Raw genomic sequence first — 27,885 nt, forward strand, 5'->3', positions numbered from 1 at the left:
GGTAGAAGGGGTCGTCAACCAGCCAGGGTCGTGGGTAGGGGGGTCGTCATCCAGCCAGGGTCGTGGGTAGGGGGGTCGTCATCCAGCCAGGGTCGTGGGTAAGGGGGTCGTCAACCAGCCAGGGTCGTGGGTAGGGGGGTCGTCAAGTCTCCAGACGACGGTGGAGCGCAGGTGGACGTCCGTATGTATGTATGTATGGGCGTCATGTCGCCATGTTTACGTGCCTATCAAGGAAGCCTTGATAAGATGTGTTTGTTTGTTTGTTTGTTTTGCCGTGAATACTGTAGCGAGGGGGGGGGGGGTCCTCACCCACCGGGAGAGGGAGGGGGTTAAGCCATTCACTTCCCTCCCACGCCGCGTATTTATTTATTCATGAATTTAGTTTATTTATTCGGTGTGTAAGTGTGGGGCAGATTGTGTGTGAGGCTGGCTCCCTCCTCCTCCTGCCCCGTAGTTCATCCTGGCTCCCTCCTCCTCCTCCTCCTCCTCCTCCTCCTCCTCCTGCCCCGTAGTTCATCCTGGCTCCCTCCTCCTCCTCCTGCCCCGTAGTTCATCCTGGCCTCCTCCTCCTCCTCCTGCCCCGTAGTTCATCCTGGGAAATACCGAAGTAACGGTCTCGGTGGGGGGGCGGGGGGAGGGGGCTGGAGCAGGTGGCCTGGGATCTATAACCTCTTTAGTACGAACCCTTTCCCTCTCTTCTATACAAAATCGAGGTCAGGAGATGGCAGACACCACCTCGTTAATGCGATGTTTGTATAGTCTCCGTGTAGTGAGGGATGTTTATTATATATATACACGAGGAGTACTGGATAGGGAGGTCCAGATGGGGCTAGGGGTTAAGACACCCGCTCCCCCAGGGCTAAGGGGGGGGGGGGCAACCTGTCCCTAAGGGCGGGAGGGACAGGTTGCCATCTCTGCTGAGTCGCCCTTTTTCCCTTCAACATGTTCGTAGATTTTCGCATGTGTCATTCACTTCAGCTCACGTCATCTTCCATGACGAACACCACTGGCTGTCTCTCCCCCTGCTTATGATAACATGTACTTACTAATTGTACTACTGTACTTACCACTTATAATAATGTACTTACCCAATCCTTTGTTCATCTGGGACTGACTGAACCAGTTATCAAGTTTTCTGTTAAATGTTTCCGTAGTTTACCCAGGCTTTTGTTATTATTATTATTATTATTATTTTTTCTTTCTTTTCTTTTAAACTATTCGCCATTTTCCGCATTAGCGAGGTAGCGTTAAGAACAGAGGACTGGGCCTTTTTTGGAATATCCTCACCTGGCCCCCTCTGTTCCTTCTTTTGGAAAATTTAAAAAAAAAAAAAAAAGAGAGGAGGATTTCCAGCCCCCCGCTCCCTCCCCTTTTAGTCGCCTTCTACGACACGCAGGGAATACGTGGGAAGTATTCTTAATCCCCTATCCCCACGGATAATTATTATTATTATTTATTATTATTATTATTATTATTATTATTATTATTATTATTATTATTATTATTGTTATTATTATTATTTATTATTATTATTATTATTATTATTATTATTATTATTATTATTATTATTATTTTTTTTTTTTTATTATTATTATTATTATTATTATTATTATTATTATTATTATTATTAATATTAATATTATTATTAATATTATTACTTGATGTTAAATTGAATAGAGTTTCTCGTTCCTTTGTAGAGTTTCGTAAGTTATTGTCTGATATTCTTGGTATATTTACTTGGTATCACATGTAAATATTCTCTTTCATTAAGCTTAGAACAGTGTTCTTGATGCCTTCCCATTTTGCAGCCATGCATACATTACCTTTCTTCCTAGGCTGGCGAGTGCGAGATCTGTTCCATTCCCTCACACGGTGTGGGTCGTGTGTTCCATTTCCTCACACGGTGTGGGTCGTGTGTTCCATTCCCTCACACGGTGTGGGTCGTCTGTTCCATTCCCTCACACGGTGTGGATCGTCTGTTCCATTCCCTCACACGGTGTGGGTCGTCTGTTCCATTCCCTCACACGGTGTGGGTCGTCTGTTCCATTCCCTCACACGGTGTGGGTCGTGTGTTCCATTCCCTCACACGGTGTGGGTCGTCTGTTCCATTCCCTCACACGGTGTGGGTCGTCTGTTCCATTCCCTCACACGGTGTGGGTCGTCTGTTCCATTCCCTCACACGGTGTGGGTCGTCTATTCCATTCCCTCACACGGTGTGGGTCGTCTGTTCCATTCCCTCACACGGTGTGGGTCGTCTATTCCATTCCCTCACACGGTGTGGGTCGTCTGTTCCATTCCCTCACACGGTGTGGTCGTCTGTTCCATTCCCTCACACGGTGTGGGTCGTCTGTTCCATTCCCTCACACGGTGTGGATCGTCTGTTCCATTCCCTCACACGGTGTGGGTCGTCTGTTCCATTCCCTCATACGGTGTGGGACGTGTGTTCCATTCCCTCACACGGTGTGGGTCGTGTGTTCCATTCCCTCACACGGTGTGGGTCGTCTGTTCCATTCCCTCACACGGTGTGGGTCGTGTGTTCCATTCCATTAGAAATGTGACATCAGTTTTCTCGTGTTGTTTGCTTGCTTGCTGGCTCGCATGGTAAACAAACACCGCCCCAGTACTCAGTTTTGCCCCAGTACTCACTCATTGTACACTGTACTCACTCATTGTACATTGTACTCACTCATTGGACATTGTACTCACTCATTATACATTGTACTCACTCATTGGACATTGTACTCACTCATTGTACATTGTACTCACTCATTTTACATTGTACTCACTCATTGGACATTGTACTCTTTCATTGGACATTGTACTCTTTCATTGGACATTGTACTCTTTCATTGGACATTGTACTCTTTCATTGGACATTGTACTCTTTCATTGTACATTGTACTCTTTCATTGGACATTTTCGTGATCATCTTTCAATGTCTCGTTGTCACACTTCTCATTATCCCGCCACACGTTATTTGATAGTACTTTCTTACCGATGTGATCCATGAATTATAGTGGTTTTTTTTTATTTTATTCCAGTATGACCATGGCAAAACCTTTTAACATATATATATACTCCGTTCGTTGTGTCTATTCCTGGGGGCTGGGCTGGGGCTGGGGACTGGGCTAGGCTTATTCAAGGGTAACTTAGTCGCTCAGATTTCTTTACATGATCTCTTTCACATCGGGTTCTAGACTTCTGTCCATTTGGGAATGTCACTGGGGTTTCTTCATGCCATGTCTTCTCATGTCTCACTTAACCAGATGTGTTCTCTCTTCTATGTATGACGTATGATTAGTTTTGTGTGTTAAGACTTGGTTGTGTGTCTGACACACGTTCATGTCTAGGTTGTTGTAGTGAAGGTCGCTTTGCTAGCCTGTATCCCAGACCTACCCCCCTCCCCCCCACCGTACCCCATCCTGGGGGGTCGGGGGGGGCTTTTACGTCCCTGCCCCCCCCCCTCCTCTATCGAAGTGCTGTACCCACTGTACCCACTGTACCCACTGTACGCTGTACCCACTGTACACTGTACCCCCACCTACCCACACCGCCAGATACATGCCACTTCACCCATAACTTTCCCTTTTATTTCTGACTGGGTGAATATTTAGATGAAACTTTCGTGTCGTTTGTAAGATATTACATAACTGTAGTTACCTTGACTTCTCTGATGTTATTATTAACTGTATTGAGTCTCATAACCACTCATTGTGGGACTTGGAATGAGCCGTTCTCATTACCAGTTATTTTATCGTGTCATACCATTTTGAATGTCGTGTTGGGTGAGGCTTTGAGCGGGCGTACGTGTGTGGGTGGGTGGGTGGGTGGGGTGGGTTGGGGTGGGTGGGTGGGTTGGGTGGAGTGATGTGGTGTATGGAAGTGATAGATGCTGGCTGGTATGTAAGAGGCAAGTAGAGGTCAGGTCACGAAGGCTGTCTGGGGGCGTGGTGGAGTGAGGTGGGGTTAATGATTCCCCCAGAGGGCATGGGAGAAGTGCTGTCTGGTCTGAGGTTGGTCAATTGTAAAGGTTGGGGTCACGGAGGTCACCCAGAGGTCAGTCCTCTTGTGAATTAGTGTCAGGTAAGGTCATATGTGTGACCTACCACGGCCTCAGGTCACCGTCATTATAGTAATCCATTGTTTGCAGAACTGGGGTACATAGTGTATCTATGGTTCTCCCGTCCACCATGAACCAGCAGGTCATGGTGGGTATGGTTCTCCCGTCCACCATGAACCAGCAGGTCATGGTGGGTATGGTTCTTCTGCCCACCATGAACCAGCAAGTCATGGTGGGTATGGTTCTTCTGCCCACCATGAACCAGCAGGTCATGGTGGGTATGGTTCTTCTGCCCACCATGAACCAGCAGGTCATGGTGGGTATGGTTCTTCTGCCCACCATGAACCAGCAGGTCATGGTGGGTATGGTTCTTCTGCCCACCATGAACCAGCAAGTCATGGTGGGTATGGTTCTTCTGCCCACCATGAACCAGCAGGTCATGGTGGGTATGGTTCTTCTGCCCACCATGAACCAGCAGGTCATGGTGGGTATGGTTCTTCTGCCCACCATGAACCAGCAAGTCATGGTGGGTATGGTTCTTCTGCCCACCATGAACCAGCAAGTCATGGTGGGTATGGTTCTTCTGCCCACCATGAACCAGCAAGTCATGGTGGGTATGGTTCTTCTGCCCACCATGAACCAGCAGGTCATGGTGGGTATGGTTCTTCTGCCCACCATGAACCAGCAGGTCATGGTGGGTATGGTTCTTCTGCCCACCATGAACCAGCAAGTCATGGTGGGTATGGTTCTTCTGCCCACCATGAACCAGCAGGTCATGGTGGGTATGGTTCTGCCCACCATGAACCAGCAGGTCATGGTGGGTATGGTTCTTCTGCCCACCATGAACCAGCAAGTCATGGTGGATATGGTTCTTCTGCCCACCATGAACCAGCAGGTCATGGTGGGTATGGTTCCCCTGCCCACCATGAACCAGCAGGTCATGGTGGGTATGGTTCTTCTGCCCACCATGAACCAGCAGGTCATGGTGGGTATGGTTCTTCTGCCCACCATGAACCAGCAAGTCATGGTGGGTATGGTTCTTCTGCCCACCATGAACCAGCAAGTCATGGTGGGTATGGTTCTTCTGCCCACCATGAACCAGCAAGTCATGGTGGGTATGGTTCTTCTGCCCACCATGAACCAGCAGGTCATGGTGGGTATGGTTCTCCCGTCCACCATGAACCAGCAAGTCATGGTGGGTATGGTTCTTCTGCCCACCATGAACCAGCAGGTCATGGTGGGTATGGTTCTTCTGCCCACCATGAACCAGCAAGTCATGGTGGGTATGGTTCTTCTGCCCACCATGAACCAGCAAGTCATGGTGGGTATGGTTCTTCTGCCCACCATGAACCAGCAAGTCATGGTGGGTATGGTTCTTCTGCCCACCATGAACCAGCAGGTCATGGTGGGTATGGTTCTCCCGTCCACCATGAACCAGCAAGTCATGGTGGGTATGGTTCTTCTGCCCACCATGAACCAGCAGGTCATGGTGGGTCCTCATGACCTTATACTGATACAAAGTATGTTTAATGTTATCACACCAGCTGACTTGGACACATATCAGCAAATTCATAGTACTTCGGTGCAGCTGTTCTGGCTGCCAGAAGACCAGTCATCATCAGCTGCACACAGCAGTAGTTGCTAGGGGTCCAGCCCTCGTCAGCTGCACACAGCAGGTGTTGCTAGGGGTCCAGCCATCGTCAGCCGCACATAGCAGTAGTTGCTAGGGGGACGTCCAGCCATCATCAGCTGCACACAGCAGTAGTTGCTAGGGGTCCAGCCATCGTCAGCTGCACACAGCAGTAGTTGCTAGGGGTCCAGCCATCGTCAGCTGCACACAGCAGTAGTTGCTAGGGGTCCAGCCATCATCAGCTGCACACAGCAGCACTTGCTAGGAATGCAGTCACCTTCAGCTGCACCCAGCAGTAGTTGGCAGGTGAACATCCAACCTCAGCTGCACACAGCAGTAGTTGCTAGGGGTCCAGCCATCATCAGCTGCACACAGCAGTAGTTGCCAGGTGAACATCCAACCTCAGCTGCACACAGCAGTAGTTGCTAGGGGTCCAGCCATCATCAGCTGCACCCAGCAGTAGTTGCCAGGTGAACATCCAACCTCAGCTGCACCCAGCAGTAGTTGGCAGGTGAACATCCAACCTCAGCTGCACCCAGCAGTAGTTGGCAGGTGAACATCCAACTTCAGCTGCACCCAGCAGTAGTTGCCAAATGAACATCCAACCTCAGCTGCACCCAGCAGTAGTTGGCAGGTGAACATCCAACTTCAGCTGCACCCAGCAGTAGTTGCCAAATGAACATCCAACCTCAGCTGCACCCAGCAGTAGTTGGCAGGTGAACATCCAACCTCAGCTGCACCCAGCAGTAGTTGGCAGGTGAACATCCAACCTCAGCTGCACCCAGCAGTAGTTGGCAGGTGAACATCCAACCTCAGCTGCACCCAGCAGTAGTTGGCAGGTGAACATCCAACCTCAGCTGCACCCAGCAGTAGTTGGCAGGTGAACATCCAACCTCAGCTGCACCCAGCAGTAGTTGGCAGGTGAACATCCAACCTCAGCTGCACCCAGCAGTAGTTGGCAGGTGAACATCCAACCTCAGCTGCACCCAGCAGTAGTTGGCAGCCGTCATTGCTCGGTACACACAAAGCAGACCGCTGGCACATTAGCCAACATGAGACGCGCACATCCCGTGACTGACCCAGCTGCTGGTGTCTCCTGACGTGATGGGACTGGACATGGTAGGGTATGGTGTGATGGGACGGGGCATGGTAGGGTAGGTGTGGTGTGGCTGGACATGGTAGGGTATGGTGTGGTGTGGCTGGACATGGTAGGGTATGGTGTGGTGTGGCTGGACATGGTATGGTGTGGTGTGGTGTGGCTGGACATGGTAGGGTATGGTGTGGTGTGGCTGGACATGGTAGGGTATGGTGTGGTGTGGCTGGACATGGTAGGGTATGGTGTGGTGTGGCTGGACATGGTAGGGTATGGTGTGGTGTGGCTGGACATGGTAGGGTATGGTGTGGTGTGGCTGGACATGGTAGGGTATGGTGTGATGTGGCTGGACATGGTAGGGTATGGTGTGATGTGGCTGGACATGGTAGGGTATGGTGTGGTGTGGCTGGACATGGTATGGTGTGGTGTGGTGTGGCTGGACATGGTAGGGTATGGTGTGGTGTGGCTGGACATGGTAGGGTATGGTGTGATGGGACTGGACATGGTAGGGTATGGTGTGATGGGACGGGGCATGGTAAGGTATGGTGTGGTGTGGCTGGACATGGTAGGGTGTGGTGTGGTGTGGCTGGACATGGTAGGGTATGGTGTGGTGTGGCTGGACATGGTAGGGTATGGTGTGGTGTGGCTGGACATGGTAGGGTATGGTGTGGTGTGGCTGGACATGGTAGGGTATGGTGTGGTGTGGCTGGACATGGTAGGACCGGGTGTGGTGTGGCTGGACATGGTAGGACTGGTCAGGATGGGGCTGGACATGGTAGGACTGGTTGGACACAGGTTGGCTGGGTCAGCAGGTGTGGAGTGCGCTACGTTGGCTTGTCTCTCACAACTACTTCCGGTGCTGACTAATTCACCTGAGTGTTTACCTTGTTTACATACACCTGACAAGGGGGGGTTGCCAGGTGTGTATGTGTGTGTGTGTGTGTGTGGGTGTACGTGTGTGTGTGTGTGTGTATGTGTGTGTGTGTGTGTGTGTGTGTTTTAAAGGGGAGAGAATTTTACGCGTGTAACCCCGTCTCTTAACCTTGTATTTTTGAACCATGTCTTTACTCCTGTTTGCACACACACACACACACACACACACACACACACACACACACACACACACACACACACACACACACCTCAACCCATTGATCGACCAGCTCCGAGGGAAGGATGAACACCTGGGTTGGGTGACGGCTGGCCCGTGGTGATTCATGGTCAGTAACGCTACCACGGGGACACGTGTAGTAACACTAACATGTATGTAAATTGCCTGTGTGAACAGCACCGGGGGGGGGGGGGGGGCTTGCCTCCTGAATTCATATGCCAGTGAAGTAGCCCCTCCTCCCCACCCCCCATTTTTTTTTTAACTGTTTTCACCTGCCAACATTGATTGCCTCATTAATAAGTTGGTTGCACCAGCCGAACACTTGAGCCTAACCTCCCCTTGTTATAACAAGGTGTTTACACCTGCTTTTTTGGTTATGGTCTCTGGTTACTGTGAAGGTGAAGGACTCTCTCTCTCTCTCTCTCTCTCTCTCTCTCTCTCTCTCTCTCTCTCTCTCTCTCTCTCTCTCTCTCTCTCATGGTGGACAGCTTTCATGACCTGACTTGTGAGGTCACAGTTCACCTTTTGATCTGACCTGCTAAGTCGTGGATACTTCAAAGATCACGTCCTTGTCCACATGTTTCCATGTCATTCTTGTATCTGCCGGGAAACACTTTGCTTCTCTCACACAGTTCTACAAATGTGTGACTTTGGCGGTAAATTAGGCACAGTGTCACCTTGTATAGATCGCGTTTGCTCACCTACAGATTCTTAGAGTCTGTTCGCGGGCGAAGATATGCACACACGCAGCCTTGCACTCTTTCCCATCCTTTGTTGAACTGGGAGTGATCGTCATGGTCCATTTATCTGGCCAACTTTGGAGTTTGTGTAGGTCCCCTTGTAGGCTGATGCAGTCTCTATCATTCTTTCCCTCATGACCTCGGCATCATCCAGAAACATGAGTAGATACGACTCCCGTTCATGAGGCAAGACATTCTCATACACCAAGAACAGCAGTGGGCCTAAGATTGAGCCTTGCAACACGCCCTTTATAATTGTAACCCAGTCCATTCCGAGTTCGAGGATGCACCTCTCACTTGTGTTCTTTCCAATAAAGTAGTCTTCTGTGTCGTGATGGAGGCCATTCTTTATTCCTGCCAGTAGATTTAACACTTTAATCATCCACCAAGGAGGGATAGTGTCAAAGGCTTTCTAGGAGCCCAAGAACACACGCATGTCTGTGTGTGTGTGTGTGTGTGTGTGTGTGTGTGTTGGGGTAATGTTGGTCCAGAGGGACGCTTGGCTTGGCTCACTCTGGTCTTGTGATGTCTCACAACTTCGATGATTTTATGATACGTTCAACCCCCATTGTCTTGGTCGGTACCTGGTGTCAGGCACATCAGATACACACCAATCGAACTTGACCTTGTGTGAGAACAGATGTTTTATTTCTGTACGATCGCCGCGGGCGACTTGCCATATTGCTTGTAGATGTGGTGGTGGTGGACCAGCAGAGAGGGGGGGGGGGACTCGTGTAGTGTGTGAGGGTGCAGGTCATGGCTGAGGGACGAGGTCAGCTGGGACAGGGACGATGGTGATAGAGAAAGAGGGAGTGTGTGTGTGTGTGTGTGTCTGTGTGTGTGTGTAGGGAGGGTGCTGGGAGTGTGTGTGTGTGTGGAGGAGGGGTGAGTGTGTGTGTGTGGTGGAGGAGGGGTGAGTGTGTGTGTGTGTGTGTGTGTGGAGGAGGGGTGAGTGTGTGTGTGTGGTGGAGGAGGGGTGAGTGTGTGTGTGTGTGTGTGTGTGTGGAGGAGGGGTGAGTGTGTGTGTGTGGTGGAGGAGGGGTGAGTGTGTGTGTGTGTGTGTGTGTGTGGAGGAGGGGTGAGTGTGTGTGTGTGGTGGAGGAGGGGTGAGTGTGTGTGTGTGTGTGTGTGTGTGGTGGAGGGGTGAGTGTGTGTGTGTGGTGGAGGAGGGGTGAGTGTGTGTGTGTGTGTGTGTGTGTGGAGGAGGGGTGAGTGTGTGTGTGTGGTGGAGGAGGGGTGAGTGTGTGTGTGTGTGTGTGTGTGTGGAGGAGGGGTGAGTGTGTGTGTGTGGTGGAGGAGGGGTGAGTGTGTGTGTGTGGTGGAGGAGGGGTGAGTGTGTGTGTGTGGTGGAGGAGGGGTGAGTGTGTGGTGGTGGAGGAGGGGTGAGTGTGTGTATGGTGGAGGAGGGGTGAGTGTGTGTGGTGGTGGAGGAGGGGTGAGTGTGTGTGTGTGGTGGTGGAGGAGGGGTGAGTGTGTGTGTGTGGTGGTGGAGGAGGGGTGAGTGTGTGTGTGTGTGTGGTGGAGGAGGGGTGAGTGTGTGTGTGTGGTGGTGGAGGAGGGGTGTGTGTGTGTATGGTGGAGGAGGGGTGAGTGTGTGTGTGTGTGTGGTGGAGGAGGGGTGAGTGTGTGTGTGTGGTGGTGGAGGAGGGGTGAGTGTGTGTGTGTGTGTGTGTGGTGGAGGAGGGGTGAGTGTGTGTGTGTGGTGGTGGAGGAGGGGTGAGTGTGTGTGTGTGGTGGTGGAGGAGGGGTGAGTGTGTGTGGTGGTGGAGGAGGGGTGAGTGTGTGTGTGTGGTGGAGGAGGGGTGAGTGTGTGTGTGTGTGTGTGTGGTGGAGGAGGGGTGTGTGTGTGTGTGTGGTGGAGGAGGGGTGAGTGTGTGTGTGTGGTGGAGGAGGGGTGAGTGTGTGTGTGTGGTGGAGGAGGGGTGAGTGTGTGGTGGTGGAGGAGGGGTGAGTGTGTGTATGGTGGAGGAGGGGTGAGTGTGTGTGGTGGTGGAGGAGGGGTGAGTGTGTGTGTGTGGTGGTGGAGGAGGGGTGAGTGTGTGTATGGTGGAGGAGGGGTGAGTGTGTGTGTGTGTGTGGTGGAGGAGGGGTGAGTGTGTGTGTGTGGTGGTGGAGGAGGGGTGAGTGTGTGTATGGTGGAGGAGGGGTGAGTGTGTGTGTGTGTGTGGTGGAGGAGGGGTGAGTGTGTGTGTGTGGTGGTGGAGGAGGGGTGAGTGTGTGTGTGTGTGTGTGTGGTGGAGGAGGGGTGAGTGTGTGTGTGTGTGGTGGTGGAGGAGGGGTGAGTGTGTGTGTGTGGTGGTGGAGGAGGGGTGAGTGCGGGCTTCGCTCACACCAATTAACCCTCGTTGGTGTGCGTCCGGTGAGCGGCCGGCCCGGCCTGGCCTGGCCTGGCCTGGCTGGCCCGGCCTGGCCTGGCCTGGCTGGCCCGGCCTGGCCTGGCCTGGCCTGGTCTGGCCTGGCCTGGCCTGGTCAGCAGCCTCCTCCTCCTCCTCCGCCTCCCACGGGGGACGTGGCTCCTCCTGCCGGGAGCCAACACAGGACGGGGGAGGGGAAGTGTCCGTGACACTGCCTTCCAGGTACCTGGTAGTACCAGGGATGGATGAGGGCACCAGGTACTGGCTGCCAGGTACCTGGTAGTACCAGGGATGGATGAGGTCACCTGGTACTGGCTGCCAGGTACCAGGGATGGATGACTGGCAGTCATGTATGATGTGTTTATCATGAAGGGAGAAGGCGTCCAGCATCTGGGTGGGTCAGGAGCCACTGGTGGGTAACCCACCCACACACGAGTGAGTGAGTTAGTTGTGGCCACCGCTGGTGTTGTGGCCACGGCTGGTGTTGTGGCCACCGCTGGTGTTGTGGCCACGGCTGGTGTTGTGGCCACGGCTGGTGTTGTGGCCACGGCTGGTGTTGTGGCCACCGTTGGTGTCGTGGCCACGGCTGGTGTTGTGGCCACCGCTGGTGTTGTGGCCACCGCTGGTGTTGTGGCCACCGTTGGTGTTGTGGCCACGGCTGGTGTTGTGGCCACCGTTGGTGTTGTGGCCACCGCTGGTGTTGTGGCCACGGCTGGTGTTGTGGCCACGGCTGGTGTTGTGGCCACGGCTGGTATTGTGGCCACCGTTGGTGTTGTGGCCACCGCTGGTGTTGTGGCCACCGCTGGTGTTGTGGCCACGGCTGGTGATGTGGCCACCGCTGGTGTTGTGGCCACCGTTGGTGTTGTGGCCACGGCTGGTGTTGTGGCCACCGCTGGTGTTGTGGCCACGGCTGGTGTTGTGGCCACCGTTGGTGTTGTGGCCACCGCTGGTGTTGTGGCCACCGCTGGTGTTGTGGCCACGGCTGGTATTGTGGCCACCGCTGGTGTTGTGGCCACCGTTGGTGTTGTGGCCACCGCTGGTGTTGTGGCCACGGCTGGTGTTGGATGATGGTGGCTCTTGCCTCACTAGGGGTAGATGTAAACATAGTCGTAATGTTGACCTTCAACTGACGTAAGAAACATCGCAAGGAAATACACGTACAATATTGGGTATATACGAGAAATACATTGAATATTAGATATATTGGAAGGATACGTTAAATGATGGATATAATCGAAGAATACATTAGATAGATATATTCGAAGAATACGTTAGATATTGGATATATTCTAATACGTCAAATATTGGATATGTTCGAAGAATACATTAAATATTGCATATATTCGAAGAATACATTAAATGTTGGATATATTCGAAGAATACGTCAAATATTGGATATATTCGAAGAGCACGTCAAATATTGGATATAATCGAAGAATACATTAAATATTGATATTCGAAGAATACGTCAAATATTGGGTATATTCGAAGAGTACGTCAAATATTGAATATATTCGAAGACTACATTAAATATTGGATATATATTCGAAGGGTAGCGTAGTGTGTAAGCGAGCGGAAGAGCATTTTTGGCCCTAGACTGATGATGTAATGTTGAGGAAACTATGTGTGACGCACACAGCAATTGGGTTGTTAAGTCGTCGTGAGAACCTGGATATACGAAGCCCCGGGGTCTTAGGGGCTGTGAGCAGCTGCAGTCTGAACCAATCTACTGGTAGAGAGAGAGAATGTGGAACCAGTCTACTGGTAGAGAGAGAGAATGTGGAACCAATCTACTGGTAGAGAGAGAGAATGTGGAACCAGTCTACTGGTAGAGAGAGAGAATGTGGAACCAGTCTACTGGTAGAGAGAGAGAATGTGGAACCAGTCTACTGGTAGAGAGAGAGAATGTGGAACCAATCTACTGGTAGAGAGAGAGAATGTGGAACCAATCTACTGGTAGAGAGAGAGAGAATGTGGAACCAGTCTACTGGTAGAGAGAGAGAATGTGGAACCAGTCTACTGGTAGAGAGAGAGAATGTGGAACCAATCTACTGGTAGAGAGAGAGAATGTGGAACCAATCTACTGGTAGAGAGAGAGAATGTGGAACCAGTCTACTGGTAGAGAGAGAGAATGTGGAACCAATCTACTGGTAGAGAGATAGAATGTGGAACCAGTCTACTAGTAGAGAGAGAGAATGTGGAACCAATCTACTGGTAGAGAGAGAGAATGTGGAACCAGTCTACTGGTAGAGAGAGAGAATGTGGAACCAATCTACTGGTAGAGAGAGAGAATGTGGAACCAGTCTACTGGTAGAGAGAGAGAATGTGGAACCAGTCTACTGGTAGAGAGAGAGAGAGAATGTGGAACCAGTCTACTGGTAGAGAGAATGTGGAACCAATCTACTGGTAGAGAGAGAGAGAATGTTGAATGGGCAGATCAAAATATTCATGTACACACCAGTAACAGAGAGGTCTGTGTGCCACAGCTGTGTCTCTGTTGTTGTTGCGATAGTGAAAACTAATTGTACAGCCAAGGATCCTACAGATGACCAAAGGAATTTAAGTAAAAATTATGTCATACGTGACTTGAAGTTACGACCATCGTATTCACAAGACCACTGCAGAGGACCACTACCGAGGAGGACCATATTCACAAGACCACTGCCGAGGACCACTACCGAGGAGGACCATATTCACAAGACCACTGCAGAGGAGGAGGACCACTGCATGAGGAGGACCATATTCACAAGACCACTGCAGAGGAGGACCATATTCACAAGACCACTGCATGAGGAGGACCATATTCACAAGACCACTGCAGAGGAGGACCATATTCACAAGACCACTGCAGAGAAGGACCATATTCACAAGACCACTGCAGAGGAGGACCATATTCACAAGACCACTGCAGAGAAGGACCATATTCACAAGACCACTGCAGAGGAGGACCATATTCACAAGACCACTGCAGAGGAGGAGGACCACTGCATGAGGAGGACCATATTCACAAGACCACTGCATGAGGAGGACCATATTCACAAGACCACTGCAGAGAAGGACCATATTCACAAGACCACTGCAGAGAAGGACCATATTCACAAGACCACTGCAGAGGAGGACCATATTCACAAGACCACTGCAGAGAAGGACCATATTCACAAGACCACTGCAGAGGAGGACCATATTCACAAGACCACTGCAGAGGAGGACCATATTCACAAGACCACTGCAGGCAGAGGAGGAGCACCATTGCGTAATGACATGTGATGATAATGGCCTTACGTATTTGGGGCCTCTCCCTCCTCCAGTGAGGTAGGTGGGTAGGTAGGCTGGACGCTACGAACCTTCAAGATAAGAAGAGATTAAACCCAGTGTTGACGGTCTTCCACTGAGGGCACTGCCACCCTGCGACGCACCAGTTCTAACGTCGTCCAACACTGCTTGCGACACCTGTCGCTGGCTGAGGGCGGACGTAACCACGAGAAATATGCGAGAGACGACGTAATCTCTCGCCTCCAGGACTGATGGCTCTGGGAATTTGGACGACTGGGAACGACGGGCGAGGATATAAGGTCGTCTGCTTACTTACCATAGTGTAGACGAGAGACTTTATGATCTGCTCTTGGATAATTACGTCATCCGTAGTTCCCAAATGACAACCTCAGAGAAATATGACGAATGCCTTGCGAGGTTGACGAAAACAGACGCTAATGTCCATTTTCTTTGTTAATCCTGGGGTCGGATGGGCGCCTTCCCCCATCGTACGTCATTGTGTGTGTGTGTGTGTGTGTGTGACGTCCTCCGAGGTAGAGGAGGATGATGTCGTCAGGGGACGTGTTCAAGCTAGACCTGGTGTTCAGCACGGACGCGACGTCCTCTATCCTTCTGACTTGCTTTGTTCATGTGATGGGAAATGACGTCACGACATCGCCTTCCGCCCGAGCGCCTGCGTTTGGCATTTTGTTCGTTGGACGCAACGGCACGACCCCTACGACCACGACCCCATGAGCACGACGGTACGACCCCGTGAGCACGATGGTACGACCCCGTGAGCACGACGCTACGACCCCATGAGCACGTCCGTTCGACCCATGAGCACGATGCTACGACCCCATGAGCACGTCCGTTCGACCCATGAGCACGATGCTACGACCCCATGAGCACGTCCGTTCGACCGCATGGGCACGTCCGTTCGACCCACGAGCACGACGGTACGACCCATGAGCACGACGTACGACCCCATGAGCACATCCGTTCGACCCATGAGCACGACGGTACGACCCCATAGGCACAACGCCACGACCCTTGGTCATGACGACCTAGCTTTTGATTTGATCCTGGAGAGCGGGTCAGGTCGTATCCATGACCGTCGTACCACAGGGAAATGGCGAATAGTTTGAAAGAAAGAAAATATATATATATATATATATATATATATATATATATATATATATATATATATATATATATATATATATATATATATATATATATATAACCCCCTGGGGTTAGGGGATTAAGAATACTTCCCACGTATTCCCTGCGTGTCGTAGAAGGCGACTAAAAGGGAAGGGAGCGGGGGGCTGGAAATCCTCCCCTCTCTTCTTTTTTTTTTTTTAATTTTCCAAAAGAAGGAACAGAGGGGGCCAGGTGAGGATATTCCAAAAAAGACCCAGTCCTCTGTTCTTTACGCTACCTCGCTAACGCGGGAAATGGCGAATAGTTTAAAAGAAAGAAAAAAAGAATATATATATATATATATATATATATATATATATATATATATATATATATATATATATATATATATATTTTCTCTTTTTTTTTCAAACTATTCGCCATTTCCCGCGTTAGCGAGGTAGCGTTAAGAACAGAGGACTGGGCCTTTGAGGGAACATCCTCACCTGGCCCCCTCTGTTCCTTCTTTTGGGAAAAAAAATAAAAAAATAAACAATAAACAATAAACAAATAAGCAAATGAAATACCGGATGTGACCCACAATTGTCCACCCTATGACCTTACATTTGTCCTGTGTCGGCTGTCCCCTCCCTCCCCTCCCCCACATATACCCCAGGCGCGCTGGTACTCCCCCACCACAACCACCCCCACCATATCTCCCCACCACAACCACCCCCACCATATCTCCCCACCACAACCACCCCCACCATATCTCCCCACCACCACCAGCATCACCCCACGCCACGCCCGTCGGGCCACTTGCTCACCCCTGGCCCGGGGGGCTGGAGACAAGGCCTATCCTGGTGTGTGTGTGTGTGTGTGTGTGTGTGTGTGTGTGTGTGTGTGTGTGTGTGTGTGTGTGTGTGTGTTTGGCTGGTAATGTCTGCTGCTGTGCTGACCCGGTAGCGGGGGTCAGTCAGTCTTTCCCTTCCATGGAAATCGGGTTGCCACTCACACACACGTACAGAACCTGTACGTGTGTGTGTGTGTGTAGACACACCTGTTGCGTCTCTCGTGACTTAGATGAGGTCACGCAGGTCAGGTTGAGCCAGGTCAGGTCATGGTGGGGTGTGGGATGACAAGCTTTGGTCATATTAACACGACAGACGACATTATGACGTGTTGGGCATCGTAATATTGGGTCGTACGGTACAGCTGCACAAACCTGGCGGTACGGTACGGTACAGCTACACAAACCAGGCGGTACGGTACGGTACAGCTACACACACCAGGCGGTACGGTACAGCTGCACAAACCTGGCGGTACGGTACGGTACAGCTGCACAAACCAGGCGGTACGGTACGGTACAGCTGCACAAACCTGGCGGTACGGTACGGTACAGCTGCACAAACCTGGCGGTACGGAACGGTACAGCTGCACAAACCTGGCGGTACGGTACGGTACAGCTGCACAAACCTGGCGGTACGGTACGGTACAGCTGCACAAACCTGGCGGTATGGTACGGTACAGCTGCACAAACCTGGCGGTACGGTACGGTACAGCTGCACAAACCAGGTGGTACGGTACAGTTACACAAACCAGGTGGTACGGTACAGCTGCACACACCAGGCGGTACGGTACGGTACAGCTGCACAACCCAGGCGATACGGTACGGTACAGCTGCACAAACCTGGCGGTACGGTACGGTACAGCTGCACAAACCTGGCGGTACGGTACGGTACAGCTGCACAAACCAGGTGGTACGGTACGGTACAGCTGCACAAACCTGGCGGTACGGTACGGTACAGCTGCACAAACCTGGCGGTACGGTACGGTACAGCTGCACAAACCTGGCGGTACGGTACGGTACAGCTGCACAAACCAGGTGGTACGGTACGGTACAGCTGCACAAACCTGGCGGTACGGTACGGTACAGCTGCACAAACCTGGCGGTACGGTACGGTACAGCTGCACAAACCTGGCGGTACGGTACGGTACAGCTGCACAAACCAGGTGGTACGGTACGGTCATGGTCATAATTCACAATGGTCATAATTTAATATAACTCAGTGGTCAACTCATACCTACTCATAACTCACAGTAGTCATACTCACAACTCAATGATCATACTCATAACTCAATGATCATACTCATAACTCATAATGATCATACTCTTAACTCATAATGATCATACTCATAGCTCATAATTATCATACTCATAACTCATAATGATCATACTCATAGCTCATAATTATCATACTCATAACTCATAATGATCATACTCATAGCTCATAATTATCATACTCATAACTCATAATGATCATACTCATAACTCATAATGATCATACTCATAGCTCATAATTATCATACTCATAACTCATAATGATCATACTCATAGCTCATAATTATCATACTCATAACTCATAATTATCATACTCATAGCTCATAATTATCATACTCATAACTCATAATGATCATACTCATAACTCATAATGATCATACTCATAACTCACAATGGTTTCTCTTCCACAGTGTGCGTGCCGTCCTTCGTCTGCCATCCACGACCTTCACTGATCCTGTAAGTTTACTGTTGTTAACCTAGCAAGTATCACGGCTCCTGGGCTGTGTTAACCTAGCAAGTATCACTGCTCCTGGGCTGTGTTAACCTAGCAAGTATCACGGCTCCTGGGCTGTGTTAACCTAGCAAGTATCACGGCTCCTGGGCTGTGTTAACCTAGCAAGTATCACGGCTCCTGGGCTGTGTTAACCTAGCAAGTATCACGGCTCCTGGGCTGTGTTAACCTAGCAAGTATCACGGCTCCTGGGCTGTGTTAACCTAGCAAGTATCACGGCTCCTGGGCTGTGTTAACCTAGCAAGTATCACGGCTCCGGGGCTGTGTTAACCTAGCAAGTATCACGGCTCCTGGGCTGTGTTATCCTAGCAAGTATCACGGCTCCTGGGCTGTGTTAACCTAGCAAGTATCACGGCTCCTGGGCTGTGTTATCCTAGCAAGTATCACGGCTCCTGGGCTGTGTTAACCTAGCAAGTATCACGGCTCCTGGGCTGTGTTAACCTAGCAAGTATCACGGCTCCTGGGCTGTGTTAACCTAGCAAGTATCACAGCTCCTGGGCTGTGTTAACCTAGCAAATATCACGGCTCCTGGGCTGTGTTAACCTAGCAAGTATCACAGCTCCTGGGCTGTGTTAACCTAGCAAGTATCACGGCTCCTGGGCTGTGTTATCATAGCAAGTATCACTGCTCCTGGGCTGTGTTAACCTAGCAAGTATCACGGCTCCTGGGCTGTGTTAACCTAGCAAGTATCACGGCTCCGGGGCTGTGTTAACCTAGCAAGTATCACGGCTCCTGGGCTGTGTTAACCTAGCAAGTATCACTGCTCCTGGGCTGTGTTAACCTAGCAAGTATCACGGCTCCTGGGCTGTGTTAACCCAGCAAGTATCACGGCTCCGGGGCTGTGTTAACCTAGCAAGTATCATGGCTCCTGGGCTGTGTTAACCTAGCAAGAATCACGGCTTCTGGGCTGTGTTATCCTAGCAAGTATCACGGCTCCTGGGCTGTGTTAACCTAGCAAGTATCACGGCTCCTGGGCTGTGTTATCCTAGCAAGTATCACGGCTCCTGGGCTGTGTTATCCTAGCAAGTATCACGGCTCCTGGGCTGTGTTAATCTAGCAAGTATCACGGCTCCTGGGCTGTGTTATCCTAGCAAGTATCACGGCTTCTGGGCTGTGTTATCCTAGCAAGTATCACGGCTCCTGGGCTGTGTTATCCTAGCAAGTATCACGGCTCCTGGGCTGTGTTAATCTAGCAAGTATCACGGCTCCTGGGCTGTGTTAACCTAGCAAGTATCACGGCTCCTGGGCTGTGTTAACCTAGCAAGTATCACGGCTTCTGGGCTGTGTTATCCTAGCAAGTATCACGGCTCCTGGGCTGTGTTAACCTAGCAAGTATCACGGCTCCTGGGCTGTGTTATCCTAGCAAGTATCACGGCTCCTGGGCTGTGTTAACCTAGCAAGTGGGAATGTGTTACAAACATTTCAGTGGTGATGATACAGTGGGAATGTGTTACAAACATTTCAGTGGCGATGATACAGTGGGAATGTGTTACAAACATTTCAGTGGTGATGATACAGTGGGAATGTGTTACAACAAACATTTCAGTGGCGATGATGCAGTGGGAATGTGTTACAAACATTTCAGTGGCGATGATACAGTGGGAATGTGTTACAAACATTTCAGTGGTGATGATACAGTGGGAATGTGTTACAAACATTTCAGTGGCGATGATACAGTGGGAATGTGTTATAAACATTTCAGTGGCGATGATACAGTGGGAATGTGTTACAAACATTTCAGTGGTGATGATACAGTGGGAATGTGTTACAACAAACATTTCAGTGGCGATGATGCAGTGGGAATGTGTTACAAACATTTCAGTGGGGGAAGTTATCATGTACGCGTCTGTAGGAAAGAGAAAATGGGTGAAGTGTACATGGTTATGTGGCTGACGCCTGGGGGACTGTACATGGGTAGAGGTGGGTGATTAATGGGACCCCGAGTGGGCGGGCCCCCTGGGGCACACATTAACATAAGAGGGGCCCCGGGCGGACGGACCTGGAGGGCCTTTCAGGTCCAGATAAGATAGTGTATTGATGTGTGGTGACCTGGAGCCCATACCAGATTTGACCCAACACCTTTCAAATGACTTCACTCCGCCAGCCAGCAAACTGGACCTTAATTACAGACTAGACCTGGAGTACAGACTGGACCTTAATTACTGACTGGACCTTAATTACAGACTAGACCTGGAGTACAGACTGGACCTTAATTACAGACTGGACCTTAATTACAGACTAGACCTGGAGTACAGACTGGACCTTAATTACAGACTAGACCTGGAGTACAGACTGGACCTAAATTACAGACTGGACCTTAATTACAGACTGGACCTTAATTACAGACTGGACCTTAATTACAGACTAGACCTCGAGTACAGACTGAACCTTAATTACAGACTGGACCTTAATTACAGACTGGACCTCGAGTACAGACTGGACCTTAATTACAGACTAGACCTGGAGTACAGACTGGACCTTAATTACAGACTGGACCTTAATTACAGACTGGACCTAAATTACAGACTGGACCTCGAGTACAGACTGGACCTTAATTACAGACTAGACCTGGAGTACAGACTGGACCTTAATTACAGAGTGGACCTTAATTACAGAGTGGACCTTAATTACAGACTGGACCTCGAGTACAGACTGGACCTTAATTACAGACTGGACCTTAATTACAGACTGGACCTTAATTACAGACTGGACCTCGAGTACAGACTGGACCTTAATTACAGACTGGACCTTAATTACAGACTGGACCTTAACTGGTTTTACATTATTTTTGAGTAAATGAAATGTTTTAATAATGTTTCGTCTGTGACGATGTATGAACAAAAGAAAATGTCAGATAGAGTGGCCAAGTGTTGTGTGTATTGTGTATGTGCTGAGTGTGTTGTGAGTGTATAGTGAATGTGTTGTGAGTGTATAATGAGTGTTGTGAGTGTTTTGTATTGAGTGTATTGTGTGTTGTGAGTGTTTTGTGCTGTGTTGTCAGTGTATTGTATATTGTGAGTGTATTGTATGTTGTATGTTGTGAGTGTATTGTGTATTGTGAGTGTGTGTAGTGCCATACAGTGAGGCCAGGACCGTGAGGTTGTGGGTGGGTGTATATACACCAGGCCTGAACAACGAGTTCACAACTTGTTAGTTATACTGGGTCGTCCTCTCTTATCACCAGTTGTTAACTGTGTGTACTGCCCGGCGTGTGAGAGAGAGAGAGAGAGAGAGAGAGAGAGAGAGAGAGAGAGAGAGAGAGAGAGAGAGAGAGAGAGAGAGAGAGAGTCCCCCTTCCCTCCCTCACAGTGTCTTGTGTGTTTCGTAACAACACCGTGTTCCAGTTCGTCCACTGTAGATTGCTCAAGTGGAGAAGGTTCACGACGCACACACACACACACACACACACACACACACACACACACACACACACGTACACACACACACACACACACACACACACATGGTAGGTTGTCATTAATGATATGTTGACGTTGTGACAGCTTATCGTAAGCTGGACCAGCTGATAAGCTTCATCTGCTAGCGATAAGGTTATCTTTACGACGGCCAGGCTTGTGTTTACGTGTACTATCAACACTGCAGTCACGTCAGCTCTCTCTCTCTCTCTCTCTCTCTCTCTCTCTCTCTCTCTCTCTCTCTCTCTCTCTCTCTCTCTCTCTCTCTCTCTCTCTCTCTCTCTCTCTGTTGATTATTGCATTACCATGTGGCTCTGTGTTGAGGAAGGGACCTGTACGTCAGGTCACTAAGGGCAGCACCTGTACGTCAGGTCACTAAGGGCGGCATCCGTACGTCAGGTCACTAAGGGCGGCACCTGTACGTCAGGTCACTAAGGGCGTCACCTGTACGTCAGGTCACTAAGGGCGGCATCTGTACGTCAGGTCACTAAGGGCGTCACCTGTACGTCAGGTCACTAAGGGCGTCACCTGTACGTCAGGTCACTAAGGGCGTTACCTGTACGTCAGGTCACTAAGGGCGTTACCTGTACGTCAGGTCACTAAGGGCGTCACCTGTACGTCAGGTCACTAAGGGCGGCACCTGTACGTCAGGTCACTAATGGCGGCACCTGTACGTCAGGTCACTAAGGGCGGCACCTGTACGTCAGGTCACTAAGAGCGGCACCTGTACGTCAGGTCACTAAGGGCGGCACCTGTACGTCAGGTCACTAAGGGCGTCACCTGTACGTCAGGTCACTTATGGCGTCACCTGTACGTCAGGTCACTAAGGGCGGCACCTGTACGTCAGGTCACTAAGGGCGTCACCTGTACGTCAGGTCACTAAGGGCGTCATCTGTACGTCAGGTCACTAAGGGCGTCACCTGTACGTCAGGTCACTAAGGGCGTCACCTGTACGTCAGGTCACTAAGGGCGGCACCTGTACGTCAGGTCACTAAGGACGTTACCTGTACGTCAGGTCACTAAGGGCGGCACTTGTACGTCAGGTCACTAAGGGCGTCACCTGTACGTCAGGTCACTAAGGGCGTCACCTGTACGTCAGGTCTGAATAAATATTTGTCGGTGACGTAGGCGCGCGCGCGGCTTGCCCGCGTCCGAACCCGTGCCTCCGACCTAGGTTAAACGCCCCGCTAAACCTGATTATTTGTTGAACGCGTCTTCTGAACGCCAGGTGGTGCTTCTGCAAATACGTTTCTCCCGAGTTTGTAGGTCACTTGTGGGTGAGGGAGGCGGAGGGAAGACCAGCGTGGCAGTTGTGGTGCTGGAAGCCATACCGAAGTCGCGACGAAGACAATCGTACCATCCATTCATGGAAAGGAAATCCCACACACTTCTGGGACTGTGGGAGGTGGCCTGCAGCTGGCCAGGACAATCCCACACCCTCGTGAGGTGGCCTGCAGCTGGCCAGGACAATCCCACACCCTCGTGAGGTGGCCTGCAGCTGGCCAGGACAATCCCACACCCTCGTGAGGTGGCCTGCAGCTGGCCAGGACAATCCCAAACCCTCGTGAGGTGGCCTGCAGCTGGCCAGGACAATCCCACACCCTCGTGAGGTGGCCTGCAGCTGGCCAGGACAATCCCACACCCTCGTGAGGTGGCCTGCAGCTGGCCAGGACAATCCCACACCCTCGTGAGGTGGCCTGCAGCTGGCCAGGACAATCCCACACCCTCGTGAGGTGGCCTGCAGCTGGCCAGGACAATCCCACACCCTCGTGAGGTGACCTGCAGTTGACCAGGACAATCCCACACCCTCGTGAGGTGGCCTGCAGCTGGCCAGGACAATCCCACACCCTTGTGAGGTGGCCTGCAGCTGGCCAGGACAATCCCACACCCTCGTGAGGTGGCCTGCAGCTGGCCAGGACCACCACGTCCCCTCCCAAGGATGTGGGTAAACACCATCACCATCTTAGCTTTAGGTGTCTCGATTTTGTGTGTCAACTTTGTTTACAACTTTAAAAATTCAACGGTTCTGAATTTTAGGTAGTTCACCTTTTAAAGTATTTTAAGGATTGGGTTTGTACAGTCTATCCGTCGGGGGTATAGACCACCTTCTTCACCTTCACCCATCATCATTCATGGGTTTGTGTCCCTGCATCATCACGTGACCTTGTGTGGCCTACACTTAACATACCCCCCTCCCCCTCCCCCCTCCCCTCCCTCCTCCCCCTCCACCTCCCTCCTGGATGGTCTGTCCTGGTCTGTTATCCGGGCTGGACCAACTGGTATTGATGGAATGTTTACATAACGTGATGATGGGTGGGTAGACCATCCTGGGGGAAGAGAGAAGACCTCCCTACCTGCAGACCCCGCTCGGGGGGTGATGAGATGGGTAGACCATCCTGGGGGAAGAGAGAAGACCTCCCTACCTGCAGACCCCGCTCGGGGGGTGATGAGGTGGGTAGACCATCCTGGGGGAAGACAGAAAACCTCCCTACCTGCAGACCCCGCTCGGGGGGTGATGAGGTGGGTAGACCATCCTTGGGGAAGAGAGAAGACCTCCCTACCTGCAGACCCCGCTCGGGGGGTGATGAGGTAGGTAGACCATCCTGGGGGAAGACAGAAGACATCCCTACCTGCAGACCCCGCTCGGGGGGTGATGAGGTGGGTAGACCATCCTGGGGGAAGACAGAAGACCTCCCTACCTGCAGACCCCGCTCGGGGTGATGAGGCGTGCAGGTGCGCAGGCGCGAGACAGATTGTGTACAGCAGAGACCATATATGGTAGGGTAGGCATGATGATCCACCACACTGTTGCTCTCCGCCACCCGGGTGATCATACAGATCCACTGTGCTTTTGGGGTGATTACGCTCAATTAACGAGTGGTTGGCTGGCCATTGGCGTGGATACCCAGCGCAGGTGTTGAGTGATAGGAATTTATTTGTCCTTCCCCTTCCTAAACCCTCGCCATGTCGCTCAGTTTTCTTTAATGTCACATAAGTGGGAAGACCATCAAAGAAAACTAACTATTAAGGACAATAATAAGAGTGGAACTCAAGTTTTTTGGGGAGTGGATTAATATATTTATGTGAACCTTTCCACGTCCATTGTGTGTGTGTGTGTGTGTGTGTGTGTGTGTGTGTGTGTGTGTGTGTGTGTGTGTTGGATGAGGGGTGAGTGTGTGTGTGTGAGTGTGTGTGGTGGAGGAGGGGTGAGTATGTGTGTGTGGTGGAGGAGGGGTAGAGTGTGTTTGTGTGGTGGAGGAGGGGTGAGTGTGTGTGTGTGTGTGTGGTGGAGGAGGGGTGAGTGTGTGTGTGTGTGAGTGTGTGTGGTGGAGGGAGGGTGAGTGTGTGAGTGTGAGTGTGGTGGTGGAGGAGGGGTGAGTGTGTGAGTGTGTGTGGTGGAGGAGGGGTGAGTGTGTGTGTGTGTATGTGGTGGAGGAGGGGTGAGTGTGTGTGTGAGTGTGTGTGGTGGAGCAGGTGTGTGTGTGTGTGTGTGTGTGTGTGAGGTGGAGGAGGGGTGAGTGTGTGTGGTGGAGGAGGTGTGTGTGTGTGTGTGTGTGTGTGTGTGTGTGTGTGTGTGTGTGTGTGTGTGTGTGTGTGTGTGGTGGAGGAGGTGTGTGTGTGTGGTGGAGGAGGTGTGTGTGTGTGTGTGTGTGTGTTACATAAATGTTTCAGTTGAGACTAAGTGTTCAATACCACAGTATGTTGTTACCGGACTCCCCCTGCTCGAGGTTAGGCCTCGAGTGGGAAGTCAACTTGGACTGGTGGATCACCGCAAGGGAGACCACATTTCCCTGCCACTGGAAGGAGAGCAGTCTGGGGGCAGTAGGAGCCTTAGAAACATCTTGGGTAACTCTAGAATATTTTTATAGACTGGGGGTAAAGCCAATAAATAATAACAACAATAATAATAATAATAATAATAATAATAGTAATAATAATAATAATAATGATAATAATGATAAAATAATGATGATAATAATAATGATAATAATGATAATGATGATAATGATAATAATAATAATAATAATAATAATAATAATAATAATAATAATGATAATAATGATAAAATAATGATGATAATAATAATGATAATAATGATAATGATGATAATGATAATAATAATAATAATAATAATAATAATGATAATAATGATAATGATGATAATGATAATAATAATAATAATAATAATAATAATAATAATAATGATAATAATGATAAAATAATGATAATAATAATAATGATAATAATGACAATGATAATAATGATAATAATAATAATAATAATAATGATAATAATGATAGTCATATATTGTCATATATCATGTGTTTACACCTTCGTTTAATTACATATTTAACTCATGTTACAAAGCAGCTTTGCATTTTAAAGTGTATCACGAATTTTGACATGAGTTGGTTGGTTGGTAAGAGCCAGGGGGGTGTAGGGAGGAGGCCCTCCCTCCCCTGGCTGTGGGTGGAGGGAGGGAGCCATCCCCCCTGGGGAACGGGTGGAGGGAGGAGCCTTCCCCCCGGGGGAACGGGTGGAGGGAGGGAGCCATCCCCCTCTGGGAACGGGTGGAGGGAGGAGCCTTCCCCCCTGGGGAACGGGTGGAGGGAGGAGCCTTCCCCCCTGGGGAACGGGTGGAGGGAGGAGCCTTCCCCCTGGGGAACGGGTGGAGGGAGGAGCCTTCCCCCCTGGGGAACGGGTGGAGGGAGGAGCCTTCCCCCTGGGGAACGGGTGGAGGGAGGAGCCTTCCCCCTGGGGAACGGGTGGAGGGAGGAGCCTTCCCCCCTGGGGAACGGGTGGAGGGAGGAGCCTTCCCCCCTGGGGAACGGGTGGAGGGAGGAGCCTTCCCCCTGGGGAACGGGTGGAGGGAGGGAGCCTTCCCCTGGGGAACGGGTGGAGGGAGGGAGCCTTCCCTCCGGGGGAACGGGTGGAGGGAGGAGCCTTCCCTCCGGGGGAACGGGTGGAGGGAGGAGCCTTCCCCCCGGGGGAACGGGTGGAGGGAGGAGCCTTCCCTCCGGGGGAACGGGTGGAGGGAGGAGCCTTCCCCCCTGGGGAACGGGTGGAGGGAGGAGCCTTCCCCCCTGGGGAACGGGTGGAGGGAGGAGCCTTCCCCCCTGGGGAACGGGTGGAGGGAGGAGCCTTCCCCCCTGGGGAACGGGTGGAGGGAGGGAGCCTTCCCCTGGGGGAACGGGTCTAGTGAAGCGAGAAGTGATCAAGTATTTCTTGTCCTTGTGATTCGTATACCGTGGCGGCCATGTTGCTTCGTGCCACGTATTCGTGTTGACGCTATTCGCTGGGTGATGCTTGATGTGGTTGGTGTGGTGATGTTTGATGTGGTTGGTGTGGTGATGTTTGATGTGGTTGGTGTGGTGATGTTTGATGTGGTTGGTGTGGTGATGTTTGATGTGGTTGGTGTGGTGATGTTTGATGTGGTTGGTGTGGTGATGTTTGATGTGGTTGGTGTGGTGATGTTTGATGTGGTTGGTGTGGTGATGTTTGATGTGGTTGGTGTGGTGATGGTTGGTGTGGTGATGTTTGATGTGGTTGGTGTGGTGATGCTTGATGTGGTTGGTGTGGTGATGTTTGATGTGGTTGGTGTGGTGATGTTTGATGTGGTTGGTGTGGTGATGCTTGATGTGGTTGGTGTGGTGATGTTTGATGTGGTTGGTGTGGTGATGTTTGATGTGGTTGGTGTGGTTGGTTAGGTTAGGTTAGACAGGAGTGAATATTGACATGGCGGTTTGCCAGGATTCAAAACTGGTTTAGCCAACTGTCGGGTTCGTGTAGCGGGTAATTTACGTTCGGTGCAACCAGGATTTGGGTGGATGTTGGCAACACCGGCGCGCGGGGGTGTAACCAATATAAATGGGTGTTTATATACCCAATATATATAAATGGGTGTTTATATACCCTGGATGTTGTAGCCAGAGATTTAGACTTGATTTGTCTTAGGTTAGTGTAGTGGTTGTAGGCCGTGTTGTGAGGGTTGTAGGCCGTGTTGTGAGGGTTGTAGGCCGTGTTGTGAGGGTTGTAGGCCGTGTTGTGAGGGTTGTAGGCCGTGTTGTGAGGGTTGTAGGCCGTGTTGTGAGGGTTGTAGGCCATGTTGTGAGGGTTGTAGGCCGTGTTGTGAGGGTTGTAGGCCGTGTTGTGAGGGTTGTAGGCCATGTTGTGAGGGTTGTAGGCCATGTTGTGAGGGTTGTAGGCCGTGTTGTGAGGGTTGTAGGCCGTGTTGTGAGGGTTGTAGGCCGTGTTGTGAGGGTTGTAGGCCGTGTTGTGAGGGTTGTAGGCCGTGTTGTGAGGGTTGTAGGCCGTGTTGTGAGGGTTGTAGGCCGTGTTGTGAGGGTTGTAGGCCGTGTTGTGAGGGTTGTAGGCCATGTTGTGAGGGTTGTAGGCCGTGTTGTGAGGGTTGTAGGCCGTGTTGTGAGGGTTGTAGGCCGTGTTGTGAGG

General features: G+C 50.8%; 1 protein-coding gene across 1 annotated transcript in view; it reads left to right on the forward strand.

Annotated features, from left to right (window-relative positions):
* Positions 1 to 27,885, forward strand: part of LOC139747140 (uncharacterized) — a 353,413-nt gene that overhangs the window by 35,058 nt on the left and 290,470 nt on the right. The window contains exon 2 of the mRNA XM_071659064.1: positions 17,919 to 17,964. The gene's annotated coding sequence lies outside the window, so the exon portion shown is untranslated. The remainder of the gene's footprint in view (positions 1 to 17,918; positions 17,965 to 27,885) is intronic.

Source organism: Panulirus ornatus, chromosome 67, assembly GCF_036320965.1.
Source record: "Panulirus ornatus isolate Po-2019 chromosome 67, ASM3632096v1, whole genome shotgun sequence".
NCBI lineage: Eukaryota > Metazoa > Arthropoda > Malacostraca > Decapoda > Palinuridae > Panulirus > Panulirus ornatus.